Here is an 18,447-nt window from a genome sequence, read left to right as displayed (position 1 = left end):
GTACCGTGTGAGCTAAACAAGTAGGTTAATTTATTATAAGGCATCACAAGACAAATATTAAGCTTTCAGATGTGCATAAAGCATTCCGTTAACAGCAAGTTGTGTGCTCATCTAACTTTGAAATTAATTCCATTGTTAATGAGATACAAGTTAAGGTTTATTAAACTCACAGAAACACTCAAGGGACTGGATTTGGTCCATAATCTTGTGCTTTGTCTTAATTTTATCCATGCAGCTCAGTTAAAGCATTTCTCTTCTGAACTTCTAAGAACGCACCTTCTGCTCTTACGGAGCAGGTTATCGGAACTCGCCACAGAAGGCACATAGAGCAGAGCTGCATGACAGACCATTGCCTTTCTCCCATGCAGGAGTATTGTTGTAAACGTTACACACTTATGTCTCTAACTGGCTCTCAGAGCTGCCCATGAAAGCTCAGCTCTGTAGAAGCACAAACTCAACACACACGCCGTGCATCACTGATATCCTTAGAGTGTTGCTGTGGTATCCAAGCACGCATCTACATTCATTCCATGTGTATGGTGTTGAAAGAGACTGATTCTTTCTGACTGCCTTAAACCTCTTGTGTTCCTGCCTTAAACTCCTTGTTTTCCACTGCAGCAGAGACCGTGTCCTTCAACCTTGTCTCACTCTCGCAAGCAGCCCAGTTATGCTTGCTGCCCAGACAGCTCATGCTGTGATCTTCCTGGTAGGGAGAGCAGGGACAGAATGATACCTCGGTCCCACCTCGGAGCCCAGAGCCCCCCTCCGCACTCCAAACTCAGTTCCAGAACTTCCTTAGAAGAAGAACTGCACAAGCCTACCAAAAAAACCCCAAATAATACTCTGAAAGAGGGGCCATACGTGCCCTCACCATCCTGGGAGAGAGAAGATTACCGGAGCCTGGGTGGTGTACTTTTCTCCCTCTCCCTCCCTCTCCACCCTTTTCTCTCTTTCTTTCTTTGCCCTTAACACAGGTTTAGTAGCCAATGCCAATGTTTTCCCTAAGGATGCCTGTACAAATAAACTCCTCTTTCTAACAATCGTTTGGCACATTTTTGCTTTCTTTTAGCTCAGTCAGTACCAAACCCATAAATTTTAGGGGGTCTTACTCCGGGCGACCCCCGAACTGCCAGGGCTGGGTTTTGACAGGTGCTACTCACTTACCATCTCAGAGTTTTTTTCATCAGATCTTCCACTTTCCTTCAATGCTCAACTGGAAGGATTTGTGCTTCCTCCAACAGCACTGGTAATCGGATCAGCCTTTAAAAGGGGAAAAAAAGTGAATGTGTTTCACAAAATACTTACTTGAAACCTATCAATTGCTTCCAATGACAGTCAGCATCCGTGAAGATGTCAAATGGTTTCTGGAACCCAGAACAATCAAATATTTCCCCTCAAATGGATCCACCAGGTATTACTTTGAAGCAAGAACCTTACTTTGTCCCACACAGAGGAAATCTTTATAACAAAAGCTAAAAAGAAAACTTCAGAAATACATTTGTAAAGCACTAGGTGGGATTTGGAGGATTATGACTTTGTAAAGAGAATGAACCAAATTATTAGTGAGCTTTCTCTGGAAATTAAAATATAGGTGGCTCGTTCCTGCCATGCAGATAAAAGTGGTCTGACTTAAGAATGCCTGAGATTCATGGAATGTAAGAATCAGAATACAACCCTAGCTGAGAGTCCCTTGTTCCAGCAAGCGGATTAAGCTGCAGTCAATTTTAGCCTTAAAAAGAGCTTGTAAGGGATGATCACACTTAAACAAAGGGAAGCAAGACTGAAAACTCTGGTGAGATAGTCTGACTTGTGCCTTTTGGGTGGGAAAAATAGCATTTGAAGTGGCCTGATTCTGACAATTCCTTACTGCAATGGCTGGACCACCAGAGAAGACTCTCAGTTGACATTGGTTTCCTTATTCCCCAGCTCTGAGCTGCAATACAGAAAATACTATTTCTAGTTCTCATTTCAAATAATCCTTTCAGAGATACACACACATTACGATATATAATACTGGCAGAACGACAGAGACCTACATCTTCATAGTATCACAGAACAGTCTGAGTTGGAAGAGACACTAAAGCCCACCCAGTTCCATGCCCCTGCCATGGGCACGGACACCTCCCACTAGATCAAGGCCTCATCCAGCCTGGCCTTGAACACCTCCAGGGATGGGGCAGATGCAGCCTCCCTGGGCAACCTGAGTCAGTGCCTCACCACTCTCAGTGTGAAGAAATTCTTCCTTATATCAAGTCTAAATCTGCCCCTCTCCAGTTTATAACCATTGCCCCCAGTCCTGTCACCACAAGCCTTTGTGAACAGTCCCTTCCCAGCTTTCTTGTAGCCCCTTCAGGTCACTATAAAATCTCACCTGAGCCTTCTTTTCTCCAGGCTGAACAACCCCACTTCTCTCAGCTTGTCCTCGTTTGGGAGGTGCTCCAGCCCTTTGATCATCTTTGTGGCCTCCTCTGGACCCACTCCAACAGTTCCATTTCCTTCTAATGCTGGGGATTCCAGAACTGGACACAGGACTCCAGGCGATGTCTCACCAGAGCGGAGCAGAGGGGCAGAATGGCCACGCTGCTTTGGATGCAGCCCAGGACACGGTTGGTTTCTGGGCTGTGAGTGCATGTTGCTGGCTCATATTGAGAGCATCGACCAGCACCCCAAGTCCTTCTCTGCAGGGCTGCTCTCAAACACATCATCCCCACAGCTTATATTGAAATTGGGGATTGTCCCGACACAAGTGTAGAACCTTGCACTTAGCCTTGTTGAACCCCATGAGGTTCTCACAGCCCCACTTCTCAGCTTGTATAAGCTTCAGATGAGAAAAGAGCAAACTAAATGTCTTTTATCAGTCAGGACTAGCAGAAAGGCCTTGTTTCTTGTCACATAAGTGGCATAAGCAGCACAGTAAGGCACAGAAAGCTGATCTTCTGGCTTCTGGTCCTTTGCCTTGAATCTCAAGCCAGAGCTCCCCATCAGCAGTCTCCCCAAAGCAGATGTCTGACATTTGATGTCTGAATGACACTGAGCAAACAGCCTGAGATTACGTGTTTTGTTAGTGAGAAAGTATCACAAAAGGAGGATCTGCTTTGTGAATTCTCTCCTCTCTGCCAGTTACTTTCTCTCCCCAGTTGGTTGGTATGAATTAATACTCTCAAAGCGAAAGGCAGGAAAGGGTAGGGGTTGGAAGGGCACTGAAAGAGCAGCTCCTTCATGCTGGATGGGGGTCTGAACTGCCGTAAATATCTGCAACTTTCTCACATGAAGGCTGGTATTTCAAGTGCACCCTCAGGAAGTTTGCAGATGACACCAAGCTGAGTGGCACAGCTGCCACATCAGAAGGACGGGATGTCATCCAGAGGGACATGGACAAGCTGGAGAAGTGGGCTGGGGTGAACCCCATGAAGTTCAGCAAGGCCATGTGCAAGGTCATACACCTTGGCTGGGATTTCAATACAGCCTGGAGGATGACATGATTGAGAGCAGCCCTGAGCAGAAGGACGAGGGTGCTATTTGATGAGCAGCTCGACATAAGCTGGCAACGTATGCTCATGTAGAATCACAGAACAGCTTGGTTTGGAAGGGACCTTAAAGATCATCCAGTTCCAACCCTTCTGTGATGGGTGGGACATCTCACTAGATCAGGCTGCCCAAGGCCTCATCCAACCTGGCCTTGAACATCTCCAGAAATGGGGCAGCCACAACTTCTCTGGGCAGCCTGGGACAGTGCCTCAGTGCTCTCATTGTGAAGTAATTCCTCCATATGTCTAGTCTAAATCTGCCCCTCTCCAGTTTCTAGCTATTCCCCTAGTCCTATCACTACAAGCCCTTGTGAAAAGTCCCTTCCCAGCTTTCCTATAGGCCCCTCAGGTCGGTATGAGGTCTCCTTGGAGCTGAACAACCCCAACTCTCTCAGCCTGTCCCCAAAGCAGAGGTGCTCCAGCCCTCTGATCGTCCTTGTAGCCTCCTCTGGATCTGTTCCAAGAGTTCCATATCCTTCTTATGTTGAGGATTCCAGAACTGGACACAGGACTCCAAAGGAGGTCTCATAAAAGAGGAATAGAGGGCAGAATCCCCTCCCCCACCCTGCTGGCCATCCTTTTTTTGATGCAGCCCAGGATACACTTCGCCAGGGCTGCAAGTGCACATTTTAAGCTCATGTCGAGCTTTTAATCAATCAACACGCATCAGCAATCCTTCTCCTCAGGGCTGCTGTCAATCACATCCTCCCCCATCCTGTATTGAAACTGTGGATTGCCCTGACCCAGGTGTAGGACCTTGCACAGCCCAGAAGGCCAAACCGTGTCCTGGGCTGCATCCAAAGCAGTGTGGCCAGCAGGGCAAGGGAGGGGATTCTGCCCCTCAGTTCTGCTCTGGGGAGACCCCACCTGGAGTTCTCTGTCCAGCTCTGGAATCTCCAACATAAGAAGGATATGGAACTCTTGCTACAGCTCCAGAGGGGGCCATGAAGATGATTAGAGGGCTGGCACACTTTCCATAAAAGTATACTCATGCTCCAAACCACTTCACAACTTGTTAACTCTGCAGCTGCAGGCATCAAAGACAGAGGTAATAATAACATGACACAGCTCACCAAAGAGGTTTGGATGAACAGGGTGTTAGACTGTGAGGAATCCAATAAAAATAAAGGTTACTGTAATACTAAGAATCTTCCTGAAAGCATCATTCTCCATAGTGAGAAGCAGGTAAGAAAAGCCACTGTGTATCACTTAAAAGCTCTGCTCCATTATTGCCTGGATTGCACTCTGAAGGCTGTGAAATTCTGTTTCGTAACACACAGCTTGATTCACAGTTTGGCTTAAAAAAGACCCACAAGATTCAGGGCTTTGAGCAAATAATTTCACTGTCTTCAGATTAAAAAGAAAAACAAAGATGCAAACAAATTCTTGACTTGACTGTGATACCTCTTGCTTGCTCACCTTTCCGTGTGTCTGTGAATTGTTTTCCTCCAGCTCTGGCTGAAGTGATGATGCCTGCTTTAGACACCAAGAGGTCAGCGAAGGTAGGTTTGCTGTGATCCACAGGAGCAATCACAGACATATTCCTAATGCTGGACTTCTTGTCCATGACTGCTTGGATCTGGTCTGCTGTGAAATTCACCTGAATGGGAGGAACAAAAAATAGAAAACCATATATTGCTTCTTTTTAAAGTATGTGAATTTTTAAACTTTTACTGTTTGTTACTAAATACGTGATCTGAAGAAGAAATGAAGCCATTCATACTTTTAAGCTTAGTATTACAAATATCCTTCCACAGTTTTGGCATGCTTTCATAAGTTCGAAGGGTGGAGGCATGCCCTAAAATACGGCTCAGATTTCCTATCAGAACAATGAAGAACCCAACTGTGGAGCCCTTTTTTTGCTTCTTTCTTTGCCAACTCTTCCCCCCACACCTTCTTTCTGTCTCCCAGGGCTTTTCAAGTGAGCCAGTCTTCCCGGTTTCAAGAAAAGGATGGGTCTTGTTTTGTAGCCAACACACCAGCTCAGTAAAAAACCTCTTTAAAGACTTCACTATCAAAAAGCAACACTTTTAGAGCCTCTCTCACAAACAAAGTCCTAGAAAGACTCTTTTTTAAATTTCTATAATGTTTCTATCTCTTGCTAAGAATAATTCTACTTCTTCACTTTGCAGAAGAAAAAATCCTGACCCTCAGGAGCCCTGATCAGTTTGTATTAAACATGTGACAATTCTACAAAAGGAAGAGGAGATCTTGCTAATCTTGGGCTGTCTCGTTCTGTAATGAGTAGGTCACAGGAGTGCAGCTAATGTGGTTAGTCTTGAAAATCCCTTTGATGCATGAACTGTATCACAGGGACACGGAAAAAGGGTTGGGAGGGAAAAACAATGGGTAATATTAAACATACAAACACAAAAATCACATACCACATCAGCAGTTTATACTAGTTGCTCAAGTGAAAGAAAATATACCATAAGAAACACTTGAATACGCTCTTCATCTGTGTTTGAGTCACAAATGACAAAGAAAAGGTGAAACTTGTATTTCTACTGCTACATCAACAGAGGTTTCTAACTCAGCCTGGGTCTTAAAGAGTGTATCTGAACACAGGGAACACGTATTCTAGCAAGAATAAGATATTAATTAAAAAAAAATATCCCTCAGCTCAAAATATAATTACATATAGGAGACACACAGGATTTTTTTTACACAAACAAATACACTTTTGATATAAAACCTATTAATGCATATTCTCATGCTAATTTTGGATCTTCATTCAACTTTTCATTATACATTTTCTCAGGTAAATCGTTCTTACTAAAGAAAGGAATACTTCCAATTAAAACAGCCAAGTTCTTTTTAGAGATGAGAAATATCCAAACTAAGAAGCGGCCTGGCTTCTTCCCCTCAAAATGTATTAATTTCCTACTTGCCCCTACATTTACAGTTTCTTTCCTACCCTGAAGATTGCAATGGAGAGAATAACCAACCCATGCCCTTTTTTTTCTCCTATGGAAAATTATATACAAACAAGGAAATTTTAGAGTATGCTTAAGGTTTCACCTTTAATGCAGGAGTTTAATTTTAGAGTTTGGGTTATTCTCCAGTTTGATAAAACTCAATATTATTTCTTTTCTAGAATGTGATGGGGCGTCCTGGCATCCCAAGTTTCACTCAAGCAAATTTACACACTTCTTCTGAGGCCTTGAAATATTTCTTTCTTCTCTTTCTTTTCTATTTAGGGAAAAGAGCATCACTGTTTTTCTTCCCTACTTTTATAATTTTTCCCTGATTTTAAATCATGGTGTGCTAAAAAAACCCATCAGTAGTCTTAGTGAGAATGAAGAACAGTGCTAGAGCTGTGCTATAGATGCTTTTTTCATAACGTAAATAAACACTTATTAAGAAGTACGCCTACATGCTCTTTGCATTTGCTGACTACACGCTTCCTATTGGAAGAAGTGAAATTTACTTCTGATAATTATTTTAACTACATGGTATCACACTTTGAACTGAAATCTGTATTTTTTTCCCATTGTCTCTAAGTTTCCAATATGTTTGTATACACAGGCTAGATTGTAATTTTCTTTTGGGGCAAGAAGCTAAGATCTTAAAATCATAGAATGGTTTGGGCTGGAAGGAATCTGAATATCATCTAGTCCCATCAACACATCCATCAACACCTTTGGGTGCTGATGACTCTAACAGTTAATTTCTTCCTTATATTTTAGCATCCAGGCCTCCCACGCATGTCTGTTTATGTCAATTTCAAATGTAAACTTCATGGACATGTTCCTCCAACAGGACTAAATGTTCTCCTATGGACTGTTGAAGCTATGCAGATAACCTGAGAAAGGATGGTATTTGAGTTGTAAAAACCTTGATTTGTTCCTAAAATAAGGGAGCGTTAATCACTGGCTGCAATAATTACATCCCATTGTTACAGAAATAGAATGAAAACAGATACACGGAGTGACTGTAACACAAAACATGGATGTACAATGTTCGTTTTATGGGCTTAGCTGTGTGGTATTTCAAGAAGTCAGTAATATATTCCGGTTACTTTGTAGTGGAGGTGGAGCAACTTGGGTTTGAGGTGGAAAAGCATCATCAAGTCACGGCAAAGGAAAGGGAACCATGAAGCAGTATGAGAGAAGAGCAGGGCCAGACGGCAGTGGGTTATGAAGTGAGGGTGAGGCAAAAACAAGGAGAATTTACAGCCAAATTTAAGGGACTGGACAGACTTTAGGGCCGAAAACTCTACCTCACAGTAGAGGTGAGACACGGTAGACAGGAAAAGTCCTCACAGTCAAGGAAGTGAAGAGGCAGTGGTTTCGAAGATCCTGCTGATCAGTCTCACATCATGAAGATTTCAGCCTATAGGAAATCAATATGGAGAGCAAAGTTTAGGTGAGCGGTGCTTCTTTATTATGGTTTGCTTCATCCCTTGACCTAAATGAGTGTTTTTAAGAGCATAACACTGGTAGCTTACTTTTAATTCACCTTGTTATATCACAGCAGCTGTTCTTCTTCATGTAGCTGGAAAAATCATCCTTAAGTTTCTGCTAATTAGCTTGATAATAAAATGTAGTATAATAAAAAAGACAAAGAGCTCAATTCAAGCATTAATATTAATGTCTTACCAGGCCTTCTGGCAGGAATTTCAGGACTATGTCTTAATAGATGATACACCTTCCAAAACATTTTATTTACCACTTCATTTATACAAATATCAAAACAGAGTTTAGCATGTATGCAACTCTATAAGAGACAGAGGTGCACTAGCATCACAATTTTTTTTGTTATAAATACCACTGAAAATGCAATTAAAACTTAACAGCAATTTTGCATTTGATTTTTTTTTTTCATTAAAGAGCTGCTACATAATTTCTATTCTGCTGTGACAGCCAGCAACTAGATCAGAGTTATCTTGCTATGAAATTCTTACATCAGAGGGTTAAGGTCTTCCATGCTCAACTGCAAGCAAAAAAAGAAGGAGATGAAAGTAGTACTTGTAGAAGAGAGGAAAATCACTGCTTTATTACAAGCAGATCACTTTTGCCAAAACCCTCAAGCTTCAGGGCCACTACAGACAGACAAAGACCGTGCTCCTTCCAAGAAATGCATTACATTGCATGGGTAGCCCGTACTGTATTGTTGTTATCTCTGGCTATTGGTAATGCTTCCAGTGTAAACACCCTTCCACAGGGCGTCTCTTTCTCTTAAACATGTTCAAATTCTTACTGCAAAAAAACTATTACACAGCTCCAAGGCCAGGTTGGATGGGACTTTGAGCAACCTGAACTAGTGGGAGATGTCCCTGCCCATGGCAGAAGGGTGGAACTCGATGGGCTTTAAGGACCCTTCCAACCCAAAACATTCTACGATTCAATTCAGAAATATATATTCTAAAACCAAAGAAAAATGACAAGAGTTGTTGAAGCTGACAGAGGTAACTGGAATGTCCATTTCAGTAAATAATAGCACTTACATAACAAACGATTGCAAGAATTAAAAATAATAAAAAAGGAAAGGTTTCCAATAGAATCATAGAATAGTTTGGGTTTGAAGGGACTTTAAAATCCATCCAGTTCAAACGCCCTTCCATGGGCAGGGACACCTCCCACTGGACACGGAGCTCCAAGTCCCATCCAACCCGGCCTTGAACACCTCCAGGGATGGGGCAGATGTGACTTTCCTGGGCAACCTGTTCCAGGGTGTCCCCACCGTCAGCGTGAACAATTTCTTCCTTGTGTCTATTCTAAATCTGCCCCCCTCCAGTTTACAGCCATTAAGCATCAATAAAGGCAAAGACGTACAAGTGTCTGTTTATCACGGACACAGGCTGGTAAATTCTGATTCCCTAGAGCAGAGGATTAAAGCATCACCAGAACTGCAGTGATTTAAAATAACGGGACAGGCTTGCTAAGGGGGAAAAGAATTAAAACCAAACCAGCACAACACAACCCACATGCAGTGTTTCTCAGGGACTGAATTCCCTGAGAAATACGGGGTACCCTCAAGATATGTGACACACGCAGCACTACATAACACAGGGATTCACACACAGCCTTTTCCAAGCCTCATTGGAAACAATACTTTCACCTCCTGTCCTTATCAAAGCCAGTGATCAAGATTTAATTCCAAAGGTTAAGCCGGAATTCTATGGATTCACTTCATACTGGTGGGTGGAATGCACAGAAACGCCCAAATCCACGACAAAGCGCACTCCCCATTCCGGAAAAAGGGGAAAGAGAGAGGCGGCAGCACCCTCCGCACCCGTGCACCTGGCGTTCTTGCAATTAAAGAGCATTAAAAGACATTAATGAGCTCAGCCCCGTACCCCGGGGGAGGGAGGCGGCTGGGATGCTCTCGGCTACAGCATCCCCGGCTCCGTTCGGCTCCGGGAGGGTGGGAACAGCCTATTCCGGCTCCTCGGGAGACCCCAAGGCTGAGGGAGAAGGTGGAGATACTCCTGAAAGCGCGGTGCTCCGGTGAGGAGCCAGGTCTGCCAGGGGTGGTGGGAGGATGCTGCCCCCCCCCCTTCATCTCCACCCATCGCGGAGCAGCGCCGCGGGTCAGGGCTCCAGCCCAGCCTCCTTCCCCCTCGGGAATACTCACTGCGGTGGAGAACTGCTCCTCATCCCGCCTCCCGCCGCCTCGGCCCGGGTGAGGAAGGCGGGGACGAGCCGCGATGAGATGCTGCCGGGATGGAACATCATCCCCCTCTCCTCCCACGCCGAGCGCTCCTCCGGCTGGGGCTGGTGTCCCTTTCCCTTTCCCTCTTTCTCCTTTCCCTTTCCCTCTTTCTCCTTTCCCTTTCCCTTTCCCTTTCCCTTTCCCTTTCCCTTTCCTCTTCTTCCTCCTCCCCTTCTTCCCCTTCTTCCACTTCCCTCCTCCTTCTTCCCCTTCTTCCACTTCCCTCCTCCTTCTTCCCCTTCCCCTTTCCCCTTCCCTTTCACGTTCCCTTCCCCCTTCCCTTTTGCCTTCCCTTTCCCCCTCTCCTGTCCCCTTCTCTTTCCTTTCCCCTTCCATTTCGCCTTCCCTTTCCCTCTCCCCTTTCCCCTTTCCCTTTCCCTTTCCCCTTCCCTTTCCCCTTCCCTTTCCCTTTCCTTTCCCCTTCCTCTTCTTCCCCTTCCCTTCCCCGTCCCTCCCCCTTCTTCCCCTTCCCCTTCCCTTTCCCTTTCCCCTTCCCCCTCCCCCTCTCCTTTCCCCTTCCCTTTCCCCCTTCCTCTTCTTCCCCTTCCCCTTCCCTTCCTCTTCTTCCCCTTCCCCTTCCCTTCCCCTTCTTCCCCTTCCCCCCTTCCCCTTCCCCTTCCCCTTCCCCTTCCCCTTCCCTTCCCCTTCTTCCCTTTTCCCTTCCCCTTCCCTTCCCCTTCTTCCCCTTTCCCTTTCCCTTTCCCTTTCCCGAGGGGGCCACAAAGATGATCCAAGGGCTGGAGCACCTCTGCTCTGAGGACAGGCTGAGAGAGTTGGGGGTGTTTAGCCTGGAGACGAGAAGGCTCCAGAGAGACCTTAGAGCAGCTTCCGATATGGAAAGGGGCTCCAGGAAAGCTGGGGAGGGGCTTTTTCCAAGGGCCTGGAGTGACAGGATGAGGGGGAACGGCTTTAAATTGGAAGGGGGAAGATTTATATTAGACATTAGGCAGAAATTCTTCACGATGAGGGTGGTGAGGCCCTGGAACAGGTTGCCCAGGGAAGTTTTGGATGCCGCATTCCCAGAGGATGGGGCTTTGATGAACCTGATCCAGTGGGGGGTGTCCGTGCCCACGGCAGGGGGTGGCGCTGGGTGGGCTTTGAGGTCTCTGCTAAACCAAAACCATTCCTCGCTACTGTGATGGCGCTGTTCTCCCCTCTCTGTCAGGGCCCCTGGGGAGGGGGCAGCGGCTCCCGGGAGCGCCGGCGATGCTCCAGTGACACCGCAGACAGTCATCCCTGTGTCTCCACCGCCCGGGCACTGCCCCCGGGGGGAGGCGATTCTCGGGGCGACACACGGCCATTCCCGGTCGCTGCTGCTCCCGAGATCCGGCAGGAGGAGCCCCAGCGCCTCCCCCTCTGCCGGGCTGGCACGCGGGGCCCGGAGGAGCGGGAGAGGCGCCGTCCCTGGAGGTGTTCAAGGCCGGGTTGGATGGGGCTTGGAGCCCCTGATCCATGGGAGGTGTCCCTGCCCACGGCAGAGCTGGGACTGGATGGGCTTTAAGGTCCTTCCATCCCAAACTGTTCGGTGTGCGCTCACAGCCCAGGAACCACCTGTGTCCTGTGCTGCATCCAAAGCAGCGTGGCCAGCAGGGAGGGAGGGGATTCTGCCCCTCTGCTCCGCTCTGGGGAGACCCCACCTGGAATATTCTGCCCAGTTCTGGAATATTCAAGATAAGAAGGAGATGGAACCTTTGGAACGGGTCCAGAGGAGACTACACAGATGGTCCAAGGGCTGGAGCACCTTCCCTACTGGGACAGGCTGAGAGAGTTGGAGTTGTTCAGCCTGGAGAAGAGAAGGCTCAGAGGAGATCCTATAGTGACCTTTCAGTACCTGAAGGGGCTACAGGAAAGCTGGGAAGGGGCTATTCCTTAAGGTTTGTAGTGATAGGTTTTGGGGAAATGGGTATAAGCTGGAGAGGGGCAGATTTAGACTAGATGTAAGGAAGAATTTCTTCACACTGACAGTGGTGAGGCCCTGGCCCAGGTTGCCCATGGAAGTCATGGCTGCCCCATCCCTGGAGGTGTTCCAGGCCAGGTTGGATGGGGCCTTGGGCAGCCTGATCCAGTGGGACGTCCCTGCCTATGGCGGGGGGGTTGGAAATGGATGATCTTCAAGGTCCCTTCCAACCCGAACTATTCTATGATTCTCTGATTTTACGAGTCTATGATTTGATTCAGAAATATTTATTCTAAAAACAAAGAAAACCAACAACACTGATTGAAGATGACATAGGGAACTGGATCATCCCTCTCCTGCTGTCACTGCTCCCGTGTAGCCAGGACCATCCCACTCCCATGATCATCCCCAGCAGGTTTTCCCCACCGAGGATGCTCAGTGCTAGGTTTGCTGCTTGCTGTGAACAGGCTGGGTGCCATAACCCCTCATTAGTCACTTTAAAAATTAAGTTAAGTGACTGATCGGTTCCCTGTTGCAACGCGAAGCTGACATCGTGTCCCTTTAAAAGCAACTCGCTGTCATGAAAGATACCGAAGTAATAACAGCACTTCAGGTTTTTAATGCAGACTTTCATCCGAAGATGTCTTTTAGAAATATTAGGTAATTAAATTGTCAAGCACAGAGTGAGTGCATGAATGTCTTCACTAAAAGCTTCTGGGATCAAACTACGGGAACATTTATACAGTAGTACTCCCTAAGAATTGAGGATCGAAAAAGAGTACTAGCAAATCAAACTATTATGCAAGCATATTGTTATACATAAAGCACGATGGATGGGAGAAATGGCCCTGACAGCCACACAGAGTGAATAGTCCATGTCAGCAACCTCTTCCAGCCTCAGGCATGGAAAACTGTCTTACTTTCAACAGAGCTTCTACCTGAGGAGAACTTGCAGGATTTTACTCAAGTAAAGTTCAATACAATCAAATACATTTAAGGTGTCAAAATTGCAACAGCAAGCACTCAGGAAGGAGAAGCAAGTGGGAACGCGATCAGGAAATTCTGACCTGCAACTTTTTTTTAAAGGAAATAGCAATTCTGGTGGTCATAAATCATAGAATCACAGAATGGTTTGTCTCACAAAGAACCTTAAAGCCCATCCAGTTCCACACCCTGCCATGGGCAGGGACACCTCCCACTGGATCAGGGGCTCAAAGCCCCATCCAACCTGGCCTTGGACACCTCCAGGAATGGGGCAGACACAGCTTCTCTGGGCAGCCTGGGCCAGGGCCTCCCCACCCTCACAGGAAAACATTTCTTCCTAATGTCTAACCTAAATCTCTCCTCTTTCAGCTTAAAACCTTTCTCCCTTGTCCTGTCCCTGTACTCCCTGGCAAAGCGCCCCTCCCCAGCTTTTCTGTAGCCCCTTTCAGTACTGGAAGCTGCCCTGTGTTTTCCCTGGGGCCTTCTCTTCTCTAGTCTGAACAACTCCAACTCTCTCAGCTTCTCCTCAAATGGGAGCCAAATGGCCAGCAGGTATTCAGGATTGTACATTGTCTCAAAGGCATTACGTCTTTTATTAAAGAGCAGGTATTAGTTGCATGATACTCCTCAAAGCAGCACTGTAACAGAGGAAAAGGTCGATCAAAGAGGTCCAGGCATTCTTTGGCCACATACTTCACATGGAATAGGCTGTAAGCCAATGCATTTGCTACCTTGTCATCACCTGCATTTGAAACTAAATAATCTATTCAACCAAAATCCATTCCTTAGCCAAGAAAAGCAAAAGACAGAGCTTCTTGCCATTCAGCCCCTGTGGCTTTACATGTGCTGTTTTATTTATCTCTTTCCCCTGAAGAAGAGAGTACTTCACTGGCTGGCATTTTTCACCTAAAGGCTCATTTTTCTTTTAGTCTGTCTTCCAGAGGTTGCAAAGCAGACATCAAATAGCTTTGTTAAATCAGCCTGGTTGTGTCACGACAGGGGAGAAGCACTGCTGTCCTCTTCTGAACAGCGGGGAAGCCCTCGTAGGGTCTCCCTTATGCAGACTGAACCTCAGCTCTGTGCACAGATCTCTGCCAACACGGAGAGTTCCTTCTGAAGACCTGATGGCCAATTACAAAAACTTTTCTTTCTGCCTGCATGCATGCACAATTTTAGGAATATTTTGCACTCTTGGTTCTCAGTCATGATCCTATAAATATAATATGGAATTAACTTTATTTCCCTCTGTCTCTTCTTTTTCTTTCCAATTTATGCCAATCTGTGCAGGGGAAAAAAACCTTTATAGAAGTGTTGAATAGTTTCCAAGTTAACAGGCTCTCTGGAAAAAAAAAAAAACCCTTCAGTGTTTACTGATTTGCCATCTTTATGGGCATTTTATTCTTCACACAATTTCCTTTCCATTTAAAAATGACAGCTCTTACAAAAAGGACCTTTCACTCTGAATGCTACCTACAGAAATCTTATTACAGGTGCTAAACATTGTTCTTCACACAATTTTTTTTCACTGAGAGCCTTCTTTTGTATTTCTGGAGCAACTGCTGCCCTCATTCTCTCCTCCACGGCGTCACCTTCAGCCATAGATCACAGAATCATGTAGTGTTTTGGGTTGGAAGGGACCTTAAAGCCCAGCCAGTTCCAACCCCTGCCATGGCCAGGGACACCTCCCACTGGATCAGGATGCTGAAAGCCTCATCCAAGCTGGATATAGAGAGTGCTGCTGTAAAACCCTGCTGGCTGTGTTTAGTAAAACCAATCAATAGAGTCAACTAAATTGTGCTTGAAGAAAGAAAGTCGTACCTATAGAAATAGCTCAGCCCAAGGGCTGTGTGCCATTCAGCACACATTTTAGGGGCATAAGAGAAATTGCAGTGATGTTATTTTTGTGCCTGCCTTCTGCACTGACTTGATTTTTTTTCTTTTTTCCTATGCTGTGATATGGCCTAAGAGGATCTCAAACAATTTCATGTCAGTGATTAATTGTTTTGTTTGCAGCAGCATAAGACAAGTAGACATTTTGGCGGTTTGAAGAACTTTGAAGAGAGAAGTTTTTGAAGTGTGGCTGAGGCTTCAAGAAAAGAAGCTGGTCCAGGCTCCACCCAGAATTTCTTCACTGTTGTATTGAATGTGCAAAGACCTGGAGTCCTTATGGAGCAAGATGTGCTGGAACATGAAAAAAATTGTTTTCCTAGGTAATACCTGTGCAGCAGGAGAAGCCTTATACCAATGTGTATACCAATGCACACAGCTTGGGAAACAAACAGGAGGAACTGGAGCCCTGTGCCCAGTGAGAAAGTTATGATATCATAGGAATAACTGAAACATGGTGGGACAAGTCCCATGACTGGAGGGTTGCATTGGATGGCTATAGGCTGTTTTGTAAAGACAGGCGGGGAAGAAGAGGAGAAGGAGTCGTGCCCTGTGTTAAGGAGAACCTTGGAAATATAGAACTCAACCATGGCAATTGTGGAGGCCCTGTCGAATGCCTCTGGGTCAGAGGGGTTGTCTCCAAGGGGGCTTTTAAAATAGGCATCTGCTAGTGATCTTCAAATGAAGAAGGTAAGGCCAATGAGGCAACATCTGTGTCAATTAAGCAAGCTCTGGGTCAACAGAACCTGACTCTTATACATGACTTCAGCTGCCCTTTAGATACTGATAAATCTTTGATAAAGTCTCATCTCAGTCTTCTCTTTTCCAGGCTAATCAGATCCAGGGCTCTCTGACTCTCACAGAACCGCAGAATGGTTTGAGTTGGAAGGGACCTTAAAGATCATCTAATTCCAAACCCCCTGCCATGGGCCTACCACCCAGCACTGGATCAGCGTGCCCAAGGCCCATCCAACGTGGCCTTGAACACCTCCAGGGATGGGGCAGCCACAACTTCCCTGAGCAACATGTTCCAGTGCCTCATCACTCTGAGTGAAGAATTTCCTTCTTATGTCTAGCCTAACCTTCCCCTCTCCAATTTAAAGCCATTCTCCCTCATCCTATCAATCCATGCCTTTGTAAAAAGTTCCTCTCCAACTTTCTTGTAGCCCACTATAGGTACTGGAAGGTTGCTATAAGGTCTTCTTGTCTCCAGACTGAATAAGCCCAACTCTCTCAGCCTGTCCTTGTATGGGAGGTGATCCAACCCTTGCATCATCTTTGTGGCCTCCTCTGGATCTGTTCCAACAGTTCCATATCCTTCTTAGGGTGAGGATTCCAGAACTGGACACAGGAATCCAGGTGGAGTCTCCTCCTAAGGTAGATTCTTCAGCCTCCTCAGTATCTCTGTGGCCTCTGTTGGACTCTTGCCCAGTTGTTCCTTGTTGTTCTTGAGCGGAGGAGTCCGGAACTGGATAGAGGACTCCAGATGGGGCCTCCAGAGGGCAGAGCAGATGGGGAGGAGTGCCTCCCTCAATGTGCTGACCACACTCTTTTTGTGCACCCTAGTATACCATTGGCCTTCTTGGCCACAAGGGTGCATTGCTGGCTAATTGTCAACTTGTTGTCCTTCAGGACTCCAGGTCCTCTGCTGACCTGCTTTCCAGCTGGTCTACCCTTAACCTATACTGGTGCAGGGTGTTGTTCCTCCCAAAGAACCTTATACTTGCCTTTGTTGAACTTCATTAGGTTCCCCTCTGCCCAACTTTCCAACCTGTCCAGCATCTTATTTGTGTCTTGTTCAAACATATTGATGGAGATATTTTTTCATTTGCAGTATCAGTACTGCTAAGACACCACAGTTAACTGAGGTCAACCTGTAACCTATTTGTTCTGTTTACCAATTGCCCTTCTCTAAACCTAGGATTAACACCTCTGAGGGGATGCTCTGAAGACTGCAGGTTTATCCATGTTTTCCAGTAGACTACTTATTTGGATTCAATTTCTAGTAATGATGCATTAGGAGAAAAAAAAAACAAAACACCCAACTTTATTATAACCCACTCTACACAAAAACTGTCACTGTTGCAAGATGCCTGATGAGGCAACTGTTTATTTACAACTGATGATCCAGGTAATTTTTGGATCACTAACAGGAACTATCATGCAATTTTTTCATCAAGGAAGCAGAGGACCATTCACTGCAAAATCCTACCATGAATCTTCTGCTTTACAATATTTTTATATGAATAAAAGTCTATGACGGATGCGCTTATGGCAGTAAAAAGGTACCTGACCAAAACAGTGTTAGAAAATCTATGAAGCTGATGCCAGTAAATCTCATACAGAGCAGAAAAAGTCTAAAATTTTTGATTTTCAGAACTGAAATCCTGCCAGTTTTAGGTCGAAGCTGTATGGTATAATCATGTTTGAAAGGCAGTGAATAATTTCACCACCGGTTCTGGGCCTTTTCCAGGGTAGCACCACTTTTAAAGCTGAAAGTTTCCTTAATCCATACCATTTTTTAATTTTGTAGCCTCATATTTCAAGCAGCCTATGGGTTTGAAATCATGACTATCCTATTAAACTTAATTTCACCTTCAAATTCAGATAATCAAGGGAATATAGTTACATATCAAGTGTGACTTTCACCTTCCTTTCCCTCACAGGCTTTTTCCTAACAGCATGCAATTCCTTCAAAACTGTTAATCAGAAAGTTGATGAGTTATTTTGCCTTTTTTATATTTAATTACACATTGGCTATAGTCAACCAACCTCTTCATATTTTGCCTGCACTTCAGAAATGCCTGGGTTCACCTCAGACAAGATTAGGCATTCAGCAGAGATATCTACATTAGAGGCCTTACTTAGCAATGAAGAGAGACGGGCGCTTCAGGAAGGCATTCCAGCTTTTTGTTCGTCTGTGATTTATTGTGACTGAATGACTACTAGAATATGCCACATGACATTATTTCTGCTCCTTTGCTGGATGGCTTGCAAGAATATCCACTGTTGATACTAACACATAAAAGCAGTGCCTGTGATTTTCAGAACTACTGTCTCTGTGCTGCCTTTACTCCGTTCTCCTTAAATTGGTGAGATTGCCGTTTGAAAGAGCTTAGCCCAAAATTACTCTGTTTTTGAAAACCGAAGCTGTAAAAGTGGCCTTTTTGTTTATGTGTAATTTGGAAATGGATTGTGTGATCATTTGTGCTAGTGAAACACACTTTATTATCTACATGGACCGAATGAACAAGAGCGTAACTGAACCAAGTGTATTTACAGTTGAAGGTTGGTTTCATAAATACAGCACCTGAATTTGTGAAATAAATGAAGACGTTGGAAAATCACACCATCTCTTTGCCAGGCGGTCCATGCATGTGAATCACAGAATCATAGAATCACAGGATGGTTTGAGTTGAAGGAACCCGAAAGCCCATCCAGTTCCACCTCCCTGCCATGGGCAGGGACACCTCCCACTGGATCAGGCTGCTCCAA

At 45.4% G+C, this 18,447-nt stretch overlaps 1 long non-coding RNA gene across 1 annotated transcript; it reads right to left on the bottom strand.

Moving 5' to 3' along the window:
- Nucleotides 1-1,159: 1,159 nt before the first annotated feature.
- Nucleotides 1,160-10,266, bottom strand: LOC128850539 (uncharacterized). The gene is made up of 4 exons (XR_008447967.1): nt 10,107-10,266; nt 7,750-7,862; nt 4,947-5,127; nt 1,160-1,260 (listed from the first exon to the last, which is right to left on the bottom strand). It is a non-coding gene; the product is annotated as an uncharacterized LOC128850539 (long non-coding RNA).
- Nucleotides 10,267-18,447: the final 8,181 nt, after the last annotated feature.

This window comes from Cuculus canorus, chromosome Z (assembly GCF_017976375.1).
Source record: "Cuculus canorus isolate bCucCan1 chromosome Z, bCucCan1.pri, whole genome shotgun sequence".
Lineage (NCBI taxonomy): Eukaryota > Metazoa > Chordata > Aves > Cuculiformes > Cuculidae > Cuculus > Cuculus canorus.
Note: the sequence above shows the minus strand (reverse complement) of the source record. Positions and strands in the feature narration are given on the sequence as shown.